This window comes from Diabrotica virgifera, chromosome 1 (genome assembly GCF_917563875.1).
Source record: "Diabrotica virgifera virgifera chromosome 1, PGI_DIABVI_V3a".
Classification (NCBI taxonomy): Eukaryota; Metazoa; Arthropoda; class Insecta; order Coleoptera; family Chrysomelidae; genus Diabrotica; species Diabrotica virgifera.
Genome location: NC_065443.1, coordinates 163,220,784 through 163,238,778, shown reverse-complemented (window position 1 = coordinate 163,238,778; position 17,995 = coordinate 163,220,784). Strand labels below are relative to the sequence as shown.

Here is a 17,995-nt window from a genome sequence, read left to right as displayed (position 1 = left end):
CTTTTTCGCACACTTTCAATGGGTTTTTTGGCACACTTTCATATAATCAAATATCCTTAACTTTCGCCTTGTCATGGTGATGACAATATGAGCAATAAACAAAATTTTGACAGTTTTGTGGTTTGAAAGTAGTTAGGATTTTTAAATGTCAAAGTTCTAAAAATTATAGAATAGAAATGAACTCCAGTGACGAAGGGTTACAGTTTTTTTTTATTTGTTTATCGTAGATAAATTATTGTATGAATCTGTGCGTGAAGTACTTTTTGCGAACTTACGCGATGTATAGCACTCGTTCCGTTGTCGCTCGTGCTCTAAAAATGGCGTGCGTTCGCAAAAAGCATACTTCACGAACTGTTTCATAAATAACTATTTTGAAAACTTCTTAGTTTTACAGATTTACGACCACTTTAAGAGGGTATTACAGTATTACTCATGTTTGAACATAGACCAGGGCGGATCTGTTTTGAAGTGGATGTGAGAGGTGGCATTCGGATTTTTGCAGATAAAGTTAGGTGACTGTCAGTGCCGGATTTACCACTAGGCCGACTAGACGGCGGCCTAGGGCCGCAAGCAAAAAAATTGCATTTTCATTTTCCAAAATTAATTAATATTTACCGCTACTGGAAATCGAGTACATTACTTTTGTATCTAAACAATACAATCTAATTAAAATTTTTGTATTTTTAATATTTTTATTTTTGAGTACCGTAGTATGAGTATTACAGTTCATATTATTTTGCTTGTTATTTTACTTATAATGTCTTTCTAACTTATAATGTCAATATTTTTACAAATAACTGCTGTTTGCTAACTTTTTGAAATGGGTATATATATTTTCTATAAATATAGAAATTGTTGTTGAAGCTGTTTTGGAATTTTAGCCAAATTTGTAAACCAAGAATATTCAATTAGTGAATACAACTTTTCAGCCTATTTATGTACCGTATTCAAATATAACATTTAATTAGTGGCATTTCTCTTCATTTATGTTATGCTTTGTATGTTGTATCAATTTTAAAAAGTAAAATTAAAATAAACGTTACGTATTAATATGATCGTCTAAGTTCCGAATATATGTCGATCTGTGCCCATCTGCTTGCCGGATGAAACATTTTTTTTATTAAATTTCATACATAGACAAATATTTCTAGCATGGGTTGCCTATCAAAATCGTGTCATAGCTATCCTTAAGGGGGCCGTAGGGGTTGAGATCAATATTTCAAGCACATTTTATTTAAAGTATAGTAGAAAAAATTCAAGGAAAAATATTGAAAAATAAGCCAACGGTGGCCAATTTTTGAAGACACCTCAAAATATAATGAATTTTGCGGTGGGCATCAGAACTCATCCTTAGATCATGGTAAACGAAAAATTTAAACAGATTTTACTAGCTTCGAGTTTTTCGAGGTAACCCTCTAAAGTTTTTTTTTAGTTTTATCGACTTTTGAGTTTTTGATATCACTCAGAAGTTAAAACAACGATTTTTTTTTCAAAAAGGGCGAAAATCAATATATTGCTAAACAAAAAATAAGTATAAAACAAAAAACATCTCGACAGCGTTACCTCAAGGAATGTCTAAAGAAAATATATACAAAATTCCAGGTGGGTCGGTCAAGTATATAGTTTTTGAGTTACAATATCTAGAGCCTGTGAAAAAAGCAGTTTTGAAAAAAAAGTGTTAATGTATTTTGTCAACTTGTCAACTTGTATTTTCAATTTCTTTTTTGCCTCTTAAATCATAAAATGATGCACACCGGAATATATTTTTGAATCGCGGAGTAATTTACAAAAGAAAATGAGAACAGCTGTTGACCGTTGTTCAATACGTTCAAGCGTGCTGACGTGAACCTGCTGCAAAGCGAATCGAAGATAGGGATATTCAACATTACTTTCGACTCGCTTTGCAGCAACTTCTCCCCAGCGCGCTTGAGCGTAGTGAGAAACGGTTAACAGCTGTTCTGATTTTCTTTTGTAAATTACCCCGCGATTCAAAAACATATTCCGGTGTGTATCACTTCACGATTTGACAGACAAAAAAGAAATTGAAAATAAAAGTTGACAATACTTTAAACGCCTTTTTGGCTGTAGACTTTGTAGACATTGTAACTCAAAAACTACTTGACCAACTCACCTGGAATTTTGTATATATTTTCTTTAGACATTCCTTGAGGTAACACTGTCGAGATATTTTTTGTTTTATGCTTATTTTTTGTTTAACAATAATAAATATGTTGACTTTCACCCTATTTTGCAAAAAAAATCGTTATTTTGACTTCTGAGTGATAGCATTGAGTCAAAATTCGATGAAACTAAAAAACTCTACAGCGTTAGCTCGAGAAACTCATAAGCTAATAAAATCTTTTTGAATTTTTTATTTACCACGATCTAACGATGAGTTCTGATGTCCACCGCAAAATTCATTATTTGTTGAGGTGTCTTTAAAAATTTACCACCGTTGGCTTATTTTTCAATATTTTTCCTTGAATTTTTTCTTGGTTAATCTATGAACTGTACTGAATATGCCTATTTAATTTAAAAATAAAATAATTCTACCTTACATACAAAACAAATGTGCTTGAAATATTGATTTCAACCCCTACGGCCTCCCCTTAAGGATAGCTATGACACGATTTTGATAAGCAACCCATGCTAGAAATATTTGTCTATGTATGAAATTTAATAAAAAAAATCCGGCAAGCAGATGGGTACAGATCGACCTATATTCGGATCCCGTACTATGAAATGTGCTTTTTGCTTTAATTACATAATTGTAAAGTTATCGGGGGCCGCTCGGGGTAATTTGACCTAGGGCCGCCAGTATCCTAAATCCGGCACTGGTGACTGTTACTGACATAGATTTTATCGACACTTTTTGGTGTGTTATATACCTAAAGCAAGAAACTTTGTAATTGTTTGATGTTTGATGACAAGTTTAAATCACATGAAGAGAAATTGAAGTTGTGTTCTGTAGCGTTGCATTAAACCCAAACGTAGGTACGTAAATTAATATGTATTCGAATAAATACGAGAAAAAATGAGGCGCTCAGAGCAACAGTGGCCTAACCGACAATCCAGAATTTTACCAAAACGCTTTTATTACATTAAAGTTATCCCTTAATAAAGTATGTTCAGATGCAGAGTGGCTTAAGCGCATTGGTTGTTTGAGCCACTCTGCATCTGAAAATACTTTGTAACAATCAGATTTATGTTTTAATTTTAAGAGTTTTGTCTCTATAAGAAAAGTCAAAGTGACGCCCTTTTTAGCAAATTGTTTCTAACTTGTTTTCTATATTATCCAATATTTCTGGTTGAACTCCAGAAGCTACCGTCTTATCATCTTATATAATTTTTTCTTTCCCCCCAATTTTATTTCTATTTCTGAGCTAGTAAGAATGATCGAAAAAACCACTAGCACATCTCTCTCGATTCTGATTTGATCAGTTCAGCCGCACACCAAAGAAACATGAAACGTAAATTACGTTTCATGGAAATAAAACAGTGCTAAACAAATAAACGTCCGCCCATTTGTGAAACTCTCCGAAAATAAAAATGTGTCATGAGCATGAATCACACTCGTTTCATTGGTAGGCGGACTTTGAGATTTGTTTAGCAGTGTTTTAGGTTCATGAAATATGTTTTTCGTTTCATGTTTCATGTTTTTCGTTTCATGTTTCTTTGGTGTGCGGCTGGGCTAATAGAGCCATTTTGTGTTACAAACTAAGCCAGAATGTAGAAAGATTGTCCAACTTTTATTGAGCCAGTCCACTCCTGTTTCTTAATTTTGCTGCATGTTAACAATTTTATTACTGGATAAACGTAACGTAAAGCTCCAATTTAAGAATTTGAGATTCACGATTTCTCCTCGGCTTTAGATTAGGTGAAATTTTTAATAAAGTCGATTCTGTGATGTATGTGCCCGCCTTCCGCATTATCTTGAAAAATCTTCGTCAAATTAAAGGGTTACTCCTGTGCTGGGGTGCGAACTATTAAATTATATATAATCTTTAGATGTGTTGCGAGTGCATGTGCAAACGAATTCGCAGTCATGATCTGTGGAAAAACTTTAAATTGTTTTATTACTCCCGATGTATAATTAAATTTCTGATAATAGTAAAATGAGGGCATTAAAATAAACTAAAACAAAACCAAATTTTTAGTTTTTAGTCGGTACCCACATCCAGATTCAGAGCTTCAATTAAATGGAGTCCAAGTTGAAAAAGTTCACAAAATGATTTATTTGGGAACTGTGATAACGGACCAATTAGATCCAGACAGAATAAAACGCAGAATAGCAATGACTGAAACCACTTTTATGAAAATAAAGTAATTTCTTCGCAATAATCATCTCAGTTTAGCACTAAGACAAAGAATGGTAAGTGCTATGTGCTATGTTTGGTTTGTACTTTTGTATGGTACAGAAGTGTGGACACTAAAAGTATCGGTCATGAACAGAATTGGGGGACTGGAAATGTGATTTCATAGACGTATGCTAAGTATACCTTGGACACTAAGAAGAACTAATGGGGAAGTACTAAGGAGAGCCAACAAAGATACAGAACTGCTAAAGACTGCTAAACACCTGAAACTGTGTTATCTGGGATCTGGGACATATAGTGAGGAAAAATCGATATAAAATTAATATTACAACTGATCCTTAAAGGCAAAATAGAGGCTCGTAGAAGTGTAGAAAGTTTTTTGATCAAAAAACATTCGTGATTAGACTCAGATATCAAATGCAGGACAATTATTCCAATTTGTGTCGGATAATTCTAATATCGCACGTGGAGAAGGTAAACTGAAACACATAGGTACCGATACCTAAACTCCAAAACTTCTCAACTGTTTTTGTTCGTTTTTTATATTTTGGCCTTTTTTGTATATCAGAACTCCTGCCACCTTTTTTTGATGCATTCTGATTGAGTTGACACCTTAATAAAACAAAAAAGATATAGATTTTCTTCGTCAATTTACTGCTATAAATAGTTTTTTGACCATAAAGTACCATTGAAGATTTTCAGTTGAGACTTTGAAAGGGTTTGGAGTTTAGGTATCGATACATTGGAGTATATCTTCCAAAGTAAGATTCCTATTTTAGCATATTAGACATACTTTAGCATACTAGAATTTTACACAGCATACTAGAAAATATGTATCATTTTAAAATTTCACCTTCTATAAGATATTATTCATAATAGACCATACACAATATCGTTCATATAATAAAGTAGAAGTACTGTTTTAAATTCGCAAAAAAAGTTAAAGCGATATATTATTTGATGCGTCTTGGCAAGACGACAAGATCTCTCAGACGAGAGATGAACTCTGAAGACGAGAACATTATATACTTCTGGTTTCTTACCTGTATGTCCGTTTGTCTGTCCATCCATAAATAAAACTCCTCTGTTATTCAAACAAATATAATGACAAATTAGATGTCGAATGAAAGCCTATAACTCAAAAATGGTATTAAAGGTGAGAAATTTGACCTCGGACTTCCGGTTCCAGATTTACTGGAACCGGAGTTAAATGTTATAACGAGATTCACCTACAACACACTTCATATCAAAATCTATCAAACACTTGTATACATATACGAACGGAGAAAATTGAGCGTTCTCGCATACTCCCTCAGAGTAGACTACAACTACACAGGATAGAGGAAAAGTAGTTTTCTGTGGATTCCTACCTTCATTGCACAATGATACCTATACCTAAGTGGGGATCTAGCCACAGCTAACCTCCACACGATAGCAAAAATACAAAAAATTCAAAATCTGAAAGGAACCGTTTGTCTCCGGAACTTGTGTTTTCGTTGCAGGCTTGGTACTGAAGGTGCATGAAGAAAGAAAGGAACTCCCAAGAAAAAGCTCGTCTGGAAGGTAGCAGCAGTGATACGACTCGCTCTTGCTCTTTGCCTGTCACTTGACCCTCTTTCCAAAACTTCTGCTAGCCCCCATTCCTTGAAGAGGCGATAAAGCCTAAACGCAGTTTAAATAACGAGTCTTCATTCGTTCATCGGGAAACGTAGTACATGTACTTCCCACACTATGGGTAGTTAGTCCTGAGACACCGAAATAAGATGAAAAAAACGTATTAAATCAAGGTTCTGAACTAATGCCAGATATAACGCTTGTTAAAATCAGACAAGCAATAAATAAGGTAAAAGACAATAAATCACCAGATGATGGTCGCGTTATCGAAACTCTTAAAATGAAGGCGAGACTCTGGTTCTCAAAAGTAAAGAAGTTTTTATTTTATGTTTACGAGAAAATTCGATACCGTCTATAAATGGAATAAGGAATATGGAATAAAGCAACAAGGAATAGTTATTGTTAAATCAGACAAGCAGTTAACTATTTTGATTAGGGATGGACTCGAGCCGAGCCGAGCCGAGCTTTTGAAAAGCTTGTGCTCGGCTCGAAATTTCGAGCCGAGCTCGAGATAGAAGCTCGGCTTGAACTTCGAGCTTGCAGGTTGAGCTCGTGGCTCGTGCCGGTTCGGCTCGAATAGTTCGAGCCGAGCCGAGCCGAGCTCAAAAACATAATAATGAATGTAAAATATAACATTCGTAGTAATTTTTTTTACTTATAATAGTCAAATATAAGAAATAATAAGAAATTCACTAAATGCTTTTCACATAATAGCTACATACTCTGTCATAGTAACGTTAGGAAACAAGAAGAGTGAGATATTTTTTTTTTCTTAGATTAATGAACAAATAGGAGAAATTAAAAATGTTTATTTCACAGTTTGTCTTAATTTCTGTTTAAAAAACTATGATAATGTATGATTTTAGTGTTCGTCCTGAAATAATGTCAGTCTTTTTAAAATAACCCGATTTAAAGGAAGCCAAGAAAATAGTTTTATCGCTGAGAAACTATATAGGTAGATACATTACGATAGTTTAATATAAATTTCAAATAAGATGGCATATTTGTATTAAGTATTATGACAAGATAGTGGATGAATTGTTTGATAACACCCGGATTTCGTATAGTGTAGTGATAATAAATAATACAAATAACAATAAAAAGTAAAGTCTAATACGACCAGACTAATCCATAAATAATCGGAGTAGGAAAAAGCAGCATATTTTATGAAAACATTTTTTTAAATATCAATATTCATATGTACATACAGTGTGGCCAAGCCAAATGGAATAAATTTATTATTTCGTGAATAAGCGCTTTTGGAAAAAAATTCCGAAACAGGTCGGTTTTTATTTTTAAATTACAATTTTTTGGCATATACTCGTATATGATAGTAGCTCATTTGAACGGTTATGAAATTCTCTATTCAGTAATATAAATATTAACATAATATACAGGGTGTCCAATTTTTTTTTTAATTAAATTAATTGACACAAAAATGAGAATGTATATGTAATTTATTTAATTCAAAATACATTTTGCTACTGTCAGTAAACAGAAAGAATGTTCATTTGACAAATAAACATAGCTTTTCACTTAAATTCAATGTTCAAGATGCCACTCACCTGCCTCTTGGTAGTTTGAACATTTAATTTAAGCGAAAAGCTGTGTTTATTTGTCAAATAAACATTTTTTATGTTTTCTGACAGCAGTAAAATGTATTGTGAATTAAATAAATTACATACATTCTTCTTTTTGTGTTAATTAATTTAATTCGAATTTTTTTATGGACACACTGTATACATAATTATGTTAATATTGATATTACTGAATAGAGAATTTAATAACCTTTCAAATGAGCTAGCACATGACCCCTATTCCCATTTAAAAAAATAATCGATTACGTCATCACGCCCAGATGGATGACGTCATTAGTATGATATATGTAGGTATTATATATGCCAAAAAATCGTAATTTAAAAATAAAAATCGACCTGTTTTGAGATCTTTTTCCAAAATCGCTCATTCACGAAATAATGAATTTATTCCATTTGGCTTTGCCACACTGTATAATACTATTGGTAATATTGTAATGTAGTACCTACCACCTAAAAGGCCTGCATAAATAAATAAAAAATATAAATAAAAAGTATCAAGTATTTTATTGTCTTATATTACTAGATTCGCATAAAATAAATCTTTCACTAAACTTAATACAGATGAGTTGTAACTCTTTTTTTTTAATTTAAGTAACTAAAAAACCTGTGTCACCTGAAAAATATTTTTGTACATTTACAGTCAATTGTAAATAGGTACATAGTATCTCCATTAACATTTTATATCGGAGATACTATTTAAAAAAAAAGTTACATTGTTAATAAAAATCATTTACAAGAGGAAAGGAGGAAAGTGTAGGTATATATTTAAAAATAACATTATAACTCTATTCTTACCAAATTATACATATACGACTCTACTTCAACAATAAATAAAATTAAACCTAGAACTAATTTAAACGATTAAAATTAAAAAAAAAATTGTTTTACACATTTTTCAAAATTGGGTTTTCTACCCAAGAGTTTAGACATAAGAGGCACTTAGCCGATTCATTAGTCAATCTATTGCGTTGTTTTCGAATAATTAAGCCAGCTTTTGAAAACAATCGCTCAGATGGTACGGACGTAGCAGGAATACTTAGTAAGTCTCTGGCCATTTCAGCAAGAACAGGAAATCTTCCTTTATTTACCTGCCACCACTTTAAAATATCTTCGTTGCCAGTACTTTGCGGGAGTGCTATGTAGTCATAGAATTCAGTACTTAAGTCTTTTGGTTTTGTTATGACCTTTGATTGATAATAGCTTTCGAAATTGATTTCAAGCTCATCTTGTACTTCCATGACCACCGACGATTCAGATGTACTTTGCGTTATATTTTCTACAGCTTGCTGATTTCCTTCATACTTTTTTAACAGTTTTTTAAACACTGAATACGATTCGTTCTTTAAGTCCCTTCCCCAAAGTGAGTTATCAAATGCTTCAAGTTTATGTCTTGGGTCTAAAATAAGTACTGCACAGTAAATCCAATTTGTTTGTCTGTAATGTTTTAAAATTTTATCTCTGGCCTTTTGAAATGCAGTTAAAAGTTGTTCATCTACACAGGAACGATTCGGTTTATCGTCAAGCAACTTTGATTGTAATTCGATTTTGTCTAACAGTATATTTAAACTGACTATCACTGATGGAAGCGTTGCGTATTTGTCTCCTCCAAGGTTTTCGCTTACTATTTTAAACATCTTTAAAAATTTACAGACGGAAGCTAACATCTGCCATTCGTTTTGGTGTAGTCGAAAATTGTTTAAGTTATTGACACTGTCGCTTGCACATAGACAGTCGATCCCCTTTTTTAACTTTAATGCGACATCCAACATATCATGAGTGGAGTTCCATCTTGTTGGAACATCCAGAATAGGTGAAATCTGTGTAGATGCCCCAGCAGTTTGGCACGCACTTTTAAAACGGATCCGTAATTTTTCAGATTTTTTTATTTTCTTAAATATATACCGAATTTTATCCAAACAGTTGGTTGGTGTTTGAATATCTTCATCTAGAACATCGTTGTGTTCGAACTCAACCTCTTCATCTACGTTACTGCTTTCTTCATCTTCAGCCTCCCCTCCTACGTCTTCTTCTATTTTCAGAGATTTTAAGCAATCTTGAACAGCCAAGTTCAGAATATGTGCTACACATTTAAAATGTTAATTAACGTCATCAAAAGAAGGAATAAGCTTTTTTAACTCCTGCATGAACGTTGTATTTGCTGCAGTGTTGTCAACAGTTATGCCTTGAATTTTCGATGTGATGCCATAGCTCTGCAAAGATTCATAAAACAACTTGGCAATATCTCTTCCAGTATGAAGCCCATGTGAAGGTGAGAAATCGATAACTACAGACTGGAGTTGCCAATGGTCATCAATAAAGTGGGCGGTGATCCCATAATAAGATTTTCCATTAATTGCCGTCCAGCCATCAATGGTAAAAGATATTCTTGATGTGTTTTGTTGTAGTATATGCATAACTTTTTTTTGATCCTGTTCAAAACGGGACACAACCATTCTCTTTAAAGCTTTTCGTCCAGGCAGGTTTATTCCAGGTTTGATTTGATCGAAGAAGTTCCTTGTTGCTTCGTCGTCAAAAAACGAAAAAGGTAGGTATTTAGTGGCCACCCAATCAACGATAAAGTTTTCATCTTTAGGTTCATTCACGGATTTCTGCAATAAACATAAACGAGTGTAAATTACTTGATATTTGAATGTAAATTTGAATTATTTTTAAAATAAAGCTATTATTTTATTGTATTTATTTTGCTATTTATTATTTCCCAGCCAACATGAATTCACACTAAATTACCAGAGCCCGCTAATAGTTAAAATATGATTGGAGGTCGTTGGGTAGGTACAATGAACTGCACCCTAAAGGGATTACCGAATTGGGCGCTGAATTTTTTGAACTTTTTTTTTGGTTTTTCCATAAATAAACAAATTAAATTGACCTAGTCTTTTAGAAAATTATGAAATATTAAATACCTTAATTATAACTTTTATTTGTTCTTTAAGTCAATATCATTTACATTGTTAAAAAACTAAATCATTGAGAAAAGTAGTAATAGATAATGAGAAATTATCTAATTGTTTAGAATTATTATAGCAGCCCAGCGGGTAAACAAAATTATTTTTACCAACTTTACGGCAATTGAACCAACAAGAATATTAGCAAGAATAAGGAGACAATGGTTGTTAAGTGTTAAATGTTCTTTACGTGTTTTATATTTTAATTTTTGGTTCCTTTCAGACTTTTGTAAGCTTTGGTTTCAAACAACACAAAAATAGAAGTAATTAAAAACTAAATTATGGACGAAAACGGCAAGAATTACTTGTCGCAGACGGAAAAGTTTTATAAAAGTAAAATGAAAGTGATAAAACATGGTAAAAAACATAAAAGGGAGTTTGGGTGTGGTACCAATTATTAAAGATAAAATGAGATAAGTTTAAGGTGGTTATGGCGCGTACAATGCGCAAAGGTACCATTTCATCCAAAAAGCGAAAATGTGTGTCGCACCTGGAGCTAGTAAGAGAGGAAGAAGAAGCCGTTATGGTAAAGTTAGGAATGACTTGGCGGTAAAGAATATTTATTCTTACCTATATACCTATATACAACAGAAGTGTTTACTTCATTCTACGTTGTCTTAACAAAGGTATACAGAAAACTACAGGGTTTACCCTTTTAAAGTTTTAAAGTAATATTTATTCTGATGTGGCTCAAGACAAAAAAGGCAAATATGTATAATGATGATGATGTAATAGAAGAGAATATATTAGGCTATTGATTATGTTCAAAATAAGATGGCTAAAAGGAACTACAACATTCACGGGGTTTTATTGTTTCTTGTTTCATATGGTCAATGGACCTCTAAATATGAAAAAACCGCGGAGTGCTTCCATTTACAGGGGTGCGTTTTTGAGAAAGGGGTGAATTAACCCCTATGAACTAAGGTGCATAGTATGAGTTCTATGCCCTTTTAGTACATACATTTCTACAGCAAAATTGTTCGAAATTAAATTTACTATTGAATTATCACCTTTTAAAGTTTAAAAGTGTTTTTTACAAAAATGTATTAAAAAAATGCAAATTCATCCTTCCTCTTTAAAATGACGTTTGGCAGAGGTCATCGCTTATAACTCGACAACAACTAATTTTAGACAAATATCACAAGAGACCTTTTTTGCTCAGAATTATCCAAAGAATCTAAAAAGACCTTAATACTATCAATTTCTTTACAGGGCTTCTCATAAAGCCCTTATTTTACCATAATTTGTTAATAACAATTAAACGGACCATATTTGGGCTTCCAGACCACTTCCATTGGATTCAGCGGCCCAAAAAACTTATAATACCACCATTAAATCACGGGGAGCTCGAACTTTCCCACGGGACCCCTTCTGTTGCGACTAGACAATGGATCTCGGATTTGCATTTTAGATTAAGTAGATATCAATTTTCATTATAATTAATGCAATTGTTAGTACTGAAAACTAACAGCTTAAAATTTTATAATTTTACTTAGTTTGCCAACATTGCTTAACGTTAAGCAATTATTTAATGCCAAATATTTATCAGATTATTACATCGACCAAAATTTTATTAAGAAAATTCCCAAAAAAACTGGTTATGAACAAAAAATTTTATTACACTTTTTTTCCAACAATAATAAATAAAAACTGAAACATCATGCAAAAAAATAATAAAATATTATTTTTGAATATTTGCATTGTTTTGGCATATCGAAAACTTTGGCGTTAATACTTTGAATATTGACATTACAATAGTAAAATGTGTTCTTACCTTAATTGTTAAGAAATTATGAAGTGGTCCAGCTTTGCTAGTTCCAGGTTGAGACAGCTTTGGAAAAATAGTACCATATTCCTTTGGATGTTTACTTAATAAGTGCCTTTTTAAAGTAGTTGTAACGGAAAGTTTTACTTTAAACTCACTTTTAATTTTTCGTTTGTTACATAATTTGCATGTCGCTAATTTGTTTATTTTGTCAATAATTTTAAACTCAAAAAAGCATGTAAACTTGCTCCGAAATGTCGAAGTTTCGTCAAGAGTATAATCGCCGCTAACGCTTTCAGTCGACTTAGTTGACACTTCACTATTTTCACTTGGACTTGGAGAAGGAAGATTTGTGTCCATAAAACTATCATCACTATCGTAATTAAACATTTTAAAAACGCGAAAAATTTGGAATTAGGTTCCTAAACAGAAATGGACGAACAGCAACTTCAACTTCTTTCTCAAGACTGAAAAGATTGTAATAACTATTAGATTTCTTTCCTACTACCCGTAAAATACAAACGTGCTAGTTTTCTTAAAATCGGAATTATTTTCTTAATACCTACAGATTTAGCAAAGTTTATACTGAGAAATAAGTTACAATAAAACATTCAACTGTACAGATTAACAGTAAATTTCTATTGTTAAATTCATATCATTATGTCCAAAACCATTCAAGTATGGAGGTACGAGGTACCTTTCCTTTAATAAAATTATTATAGAGATTCAAATTTTTGGTTAGATTATATTACCCCATGAACCTATTTTTTTGTTATGGTAAAATGTAAATATTCGCATTCCTAGAAGTTAGTCTTTTTGATAAACAAATTCTTAAGAAGGTTACAAGAGGCAGTTTAAGTTTATGGAGGATTATAAAATTGGGATTCTACCTACATTAAAATTTTTACCTCTTCCGAGTAACTATAGTAAAAATGAGAAGTACATAACTGCATTTTATAAATCCTATTCAAATATTTAGTGACGATATTAGGGATAATCGAAATGCAAGAATATTATTTAAAAAGGAATTTATACAGAGTGTCCGTAAAATATGTAATAAATTAGATACTTCCTTAATCCTTTTTAAAAATATCTGGAATTCGTGGAGTTTTAATTTTAATGTTCTACCTTCTACCATAAAATTTGATTATACAGGGTGATATACATTAAGCTGATATGTATGAGGTAAATGTACACTCTGTACCTACGTTGTGACATTTTTAGATCGATAAAAATGAGCTGATGTTAAAAAGGATTGATACTTGGGGTCTAACGGACAGAATTTCAAAGATATGCGCTATGAAAATAAATTTTATTGATTTCAAATTATTAATCTAAGAATTTGAAAGTAATCCAGTAATTGATACATGACTTTATCTTAAATTTTCACACTCCCACGTCTTCCAATCCACCTGTTCGGAAAAATTTCGTCTACGTACCTTGGAACATCTACAGCATAATGCGGAGGCGCAATATCCTGTTGAAACCATACACTTTCATCAAAACCTCCAGGATTAATTCTACTGGGAAATAAATAAATTAAAGTAGGTGCGAGATACCCCGTTAAAGACTGATGTTATGCGACTCGTTTCAATTACCTTTGAAAAGTAGGGTCCAATAATTGTTAGCCCACATATTTACCTTTTGCAGGTATTGTGTATGAAGCTGTTATATTTACAAAAAATCCGATGGCGTCATCACCTTTATGTGTATCACTCTGTGTAATTAAATTTGGTTGTAAAATGTAGATCATTAAAATTAAAAATCGACGTGTTTTAGATTTTTTTCAAAAGACTTTTAGTTTAGGAAATATCCCATTTATTTAATACATTACGGACACACTGTATATCAGTGTGTATCAGTGGTATCAAAAATAAATAGAAAAAATATTAGAGTATTAGCTAAAATATTGACAAGCTCGTTAAGGAAAGCTCGGCTCGTTTCCAATTCAGCTCGGCTCGGCTCGAAAAAAATTTGGCTTGGCTCGAAGCTTGGCTCGCAAGAAACAAACAGGCTTGAGCTCGAAGCTCGGCTCGTCAAACGAGCCGAGCCTCGAGCCGAGCCGAGCTAAGCTCGAGCTTGTGTCCATCCCTAATTTTGATGGAAATCTTTAGTAAAAGGCGAAAGATTTATTCGCTCTGAAGGGAAACCATGTGGGGTTAAATAAAAAAAAAAAATTTTGATGGGAAATAAGCCACAATTAAATTGAAAATAATAGTTTTATTAACGTTTCGACGCCCAAATCGGGTGTCGTTGTCAAAATACAAAATACTACTAAGTCAAACAAAAATGTTGTCGCTTAGTAAAAAATTCTTCTAATAATTTATAATCTGACTCATTTATACCGTCGATTCAGACATATATTATATATTTTAAAGTAGAAGACTTTAAAATGATATTGCCAATATTTATGAGTTGCGTTCCTGGAACGACTTTACTGAAAGATAGTTCATTCGATTACATGAAATCAACCCCAACTCAAGAATATCCGCCACAAAAAATCATAGTATGTGATCGTGATCTGTCTTTAAAAAGACAACCAAATGCAACGGTGACAGTAAAATTATCGCGTTAGAGATTCTATAGTAAATCACGAGGGAAACCCAGGAAAAAACCTCGTGAAACCTACTGAAAGAGAAAGTCAATAGAAAGAAAATACCACGATTAGTAGGTCAGTAACATGTCGAGTTAGTACATATTTTATATTTTAGTATTACTTATATATCTATGTATTATTAATATTATTTATAATTTAAACAACATATGTATTAAAGTCGGAAATTGGTATAAGTTTTGAGAGTAAACTAAATGTAAGACCAAATACTTACGATGGCGGGATATTATCACGAGGTTTTTTCCTGGTTTTCCCTCGTGATTTACTATGGAATCTCTAACGCGAGAATTTTACTGTCACCGTTGCATTTGGTTGTCTTTTTAAAGACCGATCACATGCTATGATTTTTTTGTGGCGGATATTCTTGAGTTGGGGTTAATTTCATGTAATCGAATGAACTATCTTTCAGTAATGTCGTCCTAGGTACGCAACTCATAAAGATTGGCAATATCTTTTTAAAGTCTTCTACTTTAAAATGTATAATATATGTCTGAATTGCCAATACAAATGAGTCAGATTAAATAAATTATTAGAAGAATTTTTTACTAAGCAACAACATTTTTGTTTATTTAGTATTATTTTGTATTTTGACAACGACACCCGACTTGGACGTCGAAACGTTAATAAAATCATTTTTAGGTAAAATTGTGGCTTACTTCCCATTTGAATATACTTGATTATAAAAATGCCACAAGAAAATAGCTTCAGAACAACATTAATTTAGTAGTATTTTATATTTTGACAATGACACCCGATTTGGGTGTCGAAACGTTAATGAAATTATTTTTTATTTGTGGCTTATTTCCCATCTAAATAGTTAATGGTAGGGGAGCCCAAGCGGGAATTTTTGCAGTTACTCGAGCGCGTCAGATTATTACATAGTGAGAAACCTTGTACCCTGAAAATGTACCTCTACCATATATTGGTTCTTAATGCAGGGGAGTTCGTCAAGAATAGGGCCGAAAAACAAATCTCTCAAAATAGTGTATATTTCAAAAATCTAACGATTTGAGCGGGGCGTAAGGAAATGGGGAGAGTCTCAAAGTTTCACAAGAAAAAAGCAATTATTTCGAGAAATGAATGACAGATCGAAAACTAAAAAATACATGCTCAATATTTTTCAAAAATCCATCGAATGATACCAAACAGGACTTCCCACGGAGAGGAGTGGGGGGTAAATTTAAAATTTTAAATACGAATCTCGCGATATTTCGCGAAATGAACATCAGATCGAAAAACTGAAAAATACACCTATTCAATATTTTTGAAAAATCTATCGAATAGTACCAAACGCGACCCCCCACGGACTTGGGGTGGGGGGTTACTTTAAAATCTTAAATGGGAGCCCCCATTTTTTATTGCAGATTTTGATTCCTTACTAAAAAATAAGTAACTTTTATTCGAAATTTTTTTTTGAATTGTGGATAGATGGCGCTATAATCTAAAAAAACGATTATTGGAAATGGAAAATTAAATTAAAAATGGAAAGTCCCCACTAAAATGGAAAACTTTGCTTAACTTTTTTTGGTTTTAGGACCTACTCTTCACAACCCAATAGGTCTCCATAACGCTCGAATGACTGCACATTTAGCATACTTTGCTCCCCTACCATAATTATGTATGAAAATGCCACAAGTAAATAGCTTCAGAACAGACAAGCAATGAATATGGTGAAAGACAATAAATCATCAGATGATGGATTTGTTATCCAATCTCTTATGAATGGGGGCAATACTCTGGTGTCAAAAGTCAAGAAAATTTTATTTTATGCTTACGAGAAAATTTGATACCGTCTAAATGAAATAAGGCATAGGGAATAAAGCAACAAGGAATAGTTATTGTTAAATAAGTCCATAATCTCAACACTCTCAGCATCTAATAGAATAGGGGTAACAATTCTGTAGGTATCTCAGTCAGAACCAAAAGCCTTCCTTCGGTTCGTGTGGTCGATGACTCTTGACACTTATAAAACTAGAATTGGTGGGTTCTTGTCTCTTTTAAATGGTAATTCTTGGTACATAGATTCTTTGATCGCCTTTAACTACTACTTTTATTTAATTCTCCCTATCGGTACAACTTCACTGAATATCACTTAACATTCTACCACGAGAGTCTCGCAAGATATTTAGCTCGTATAATTCTTTTACCCGTTAATGTAAACTCGTACCTAACTCTTGCAATAGATACATCTAATAACTAACTGTAAGCTTAATTTTGTTGTATATTAAAAAATAATTATTTTTTCCTGTTTTTTACAGTGCATAGCTGACAGTCTGACATTTTGGTGGTCTCTGGTACATTATAAAGCAGTGGATATGATGGGAGCAAGAGGAATCAAAGGTTTTTTGTGCTTCGTTGGCTCAGCATCTGACAATTCTCATGTTTACGCCGTGCTTCTTTTGTTTTCTACACACACATTCTAATGTTCTAAACAGTAAGCGAACGCCGACGTTTCGTAATCTCCTGTTTCTTTAATTTTATTTTAAAAAACAAGCGAAGGTAGCGAAGTTTATATTTACTAAATATTAAGCAATATAAATTATGTATTATGTATGCATGAAATATTTACAAACATTTTTTGTGTTTTCTTGAGATTTTATTCTGCTGTTTTCTTTATTTAGTAACTATTTTGTTTGATATTAGAGGTTTCAACGTTTTTCTGGTAATTTCTGTTTTTTTTGTTTCAATCTGCTTCTCAAAAAATAAACTAATATTGCTCTAAAGCTATTTTCTTATGGCATCTTATTGCAATTTAATACTTTAGTTGGGATAAGCCCCAATTATTTTAGTTTGAAATTACGTTTATTTGGCCTTTCGATTTCCACTTCGGAAATCGTTATCAAAATAGAAAAAAAAAGCTTTTCTGTTTCTTGAAAAAAAAATTCTAATTTACTTAATTTTATCTGACTCATTCATATTGACAATAATTCAGAAAATATTATACATTTTAAAGTAGATGAATTTAAAATGATATTCCAATATTTATGAGTTGCGTTCCTGGGACGACTTTATTGGAAGATAGTTCATTCCATTATATGAAATCAGCTTTAACTTAAGAATATCCGTCAGTGAAATCATAGCAGGTGATTTGTTTTTAAAAAGACAACCACATCAAATGATGA

General features: G+C 32.4%; 1 non-coding gene across 1 annotated transcript; it reads right to left on the bottom strand.

Annotated features, from left to right (window-relative positions):
* Positions 1-14,316: 14,316 nt before the first annotated feature.
* Positions 14,317-14,408, bottom strand: LOC126879306 (U5 spliceosomal RNA). Its single transcript, XR_007696044.1, has one exon. It is a non-coding gene; the product is annotated as a U5 spliceosomal RNA (small nuclear RNA).
* Positions 14,409-17,995: the final 3,587 nt, after the last annotated feature.